Here is a 2,065-nt window from a genome sequence, read left to right on the forward strand (position 1 = left end):
CAATACAGGACACAAGTTTATAAACCATTATTTTTCACAAATACAATATGCAAAAATCTTTAACAAAATAACATCAAATCAGACCCTGCAATATATAAATGTATAAGTACACACACACATGCACACACAACATAATATTAGCAAATCAAATCCAGCAATGTATCAAAAGGATAATAGTACACTGACCTCTATCAAAAGTATAATAACACATTAATTCAAGTTGGCTTAATATCCAAAGTCAGTCGAATTCACTACAGTAACAGAATAAGAAGGAAATTATATGATCAACTTAAGTGAGGCAGAAAAAGTATCTGACAAAATTCAACACTCATTCAAGAAATAGAAGGGAACTTCCATATATACAATGGAATATTAGACATAAAAAGGAATGAAATATTGTCATTTGCAACAACACGGATGGAGCTAGAGAGTATTTTTTAGGCTAAATAAGTCAAAGAAAGACAAATACCATATGATTTCACTCATATGTGGAATCTAAAAAACAAAACAAACAGACATAGGTGGGAATAAAGAGAGAAAACCAAACAACAGACTCTTAACTATAGAGAACAAACTAATAGTTACCAAAGGGGAGGTGGATGAGGCAATGGGTTAAACAGGAGATGGGGTTTAAGGAGTACTTGTTGTGATGAGCACCAGGTGTTTGTTTTTTTTTAAGATTTTATTTATTTATTCATGATAGACATTTTTTTCCCTCTCAATTCATTTAATTTCAACAATCTGTCAAAAAAAGAGCCAATAGGGGATCCCTGGGTGGCGCAGAGGTTTAGCGCCTGCCTTTGGCCCAGGGCGTGATCCTAGAGACCCGGGATCGAATCCCACATCGGGCTCTTGGTGCATGGAGCCTGCTTCTCCCTCTGCCTATGTCTCTGCCTCTCTCTCTCTGTGTGTGACTATCATAAATACATAAAATTTTTTAAAAAAAGAGCCAATAAACAAATACTGAATTACATTTTGTTGGGTTCTTCAAACCCTCCAACTGCAGACTATAAAAACATCTTGTGTGTCTCTCACTCTGACCACCCTGTTACTTTTCCATATACCACAGGCCACCCATAGATACAAAGCCCGGGGCCAAAGCCTGTACGGTCTACTTGGAGCCAGTAGACAGAAGGGCGATGAGGCCTGATGAAGCACTTATGGACAAAATATAGTTCACCTTTGGGTTGAAGTTCTTCAATATAAAGAAGGAGGCAACAATGACCAAGACCAGGAATAGGGTGTTGTTATAGAAGATGGAAAATGTTGTAGCTTCATAATCAGCAACTTCATTCTTCTTCCACAAAATTCTTTCATCTTTTTCCTTTCGAGACATCTTTCTGTTATCAGCTTCAGAGTTTTCGAGTCACTTCTTTGGAAATAGCATCCTCCCTCTTCTGTGCTACTTTGTGTTTAAGAACAAATTTCACGTTTTTGTATGCGAAAGCCACCAGGTAAGTGCTTACTAGGGTCATCACACTATAGAGCATGGCTGACTGAATAAGATCCATATGCTATATTCTCCAATACAGCCAGATGGGGATGGTGGACACGATGAAGGCATTCCCGAAGAGAGAGAGAGAGAGAGAGAGGCAGAGACACGGCAGAGGAAGAAGCAGGCTCCATGCAGGGAGCCCAACACGAAACTTGATCCTGGAACTCCAGGATCATGCCCTGGGCCAAAGGCAGGCGCTAAACTGTTGAGCCACCCAGGGATTATTTCCCCCTGGTACCAGGTGTTATACAGAAGTATTGAATCATTAAATTGTATACCTGAAACTAATATTACACTGTATATTAACTAACTGGAATTTAAATAAAAACTTAAAAAAATAACTTTCTCAGCATCATAAAGTACATCCATTAAAAACTTACACTCAACATTATATGTAATGGTAAAATATTGACTGTTTTACTATTAGCTTGGAGGAAAAAGAAGGATATCCGTTCTCACCACTTCTATTCACCTTATACTGAAAGTCCTAGCCTAGCAATAGAGAAAATAAATAAATAAAATGGAGAAAAAAGGAAAGGAAGAAGAAATCCTATTGTTGATAACAGACAC

At 37.7% G+C, this 2,065-nt stretch overlaps 1 pseudogene; it reads right to left on the reverse strand.

Annotated features, from left to right (window-relative positions):
- Positions 1–1,014: 1,014 nt before the first annotated feature.
- LOC112932123 (translocon-associated protein subunit gamma pseudogene) lies at positions 1,015–1,526 on the reverse strand (annotated as a pseudogene).
- Between the last annotated feature and the right edge of the window lie 539 nt (positions 1,527–2,065).

Source organism: Vulpes vulpes, chromosome 13 (assembly GCF_048418805.1).
Source record: "Vulpes vulpes isolate BD-2025 chromosome 13, VulVul3, whole genome shotgun sequence".
NCBI lineage: Eukaryota > Metazoa > Chordata > Mammalia > Carnivora > Canidae > Vulpes > Vulpes vulpes.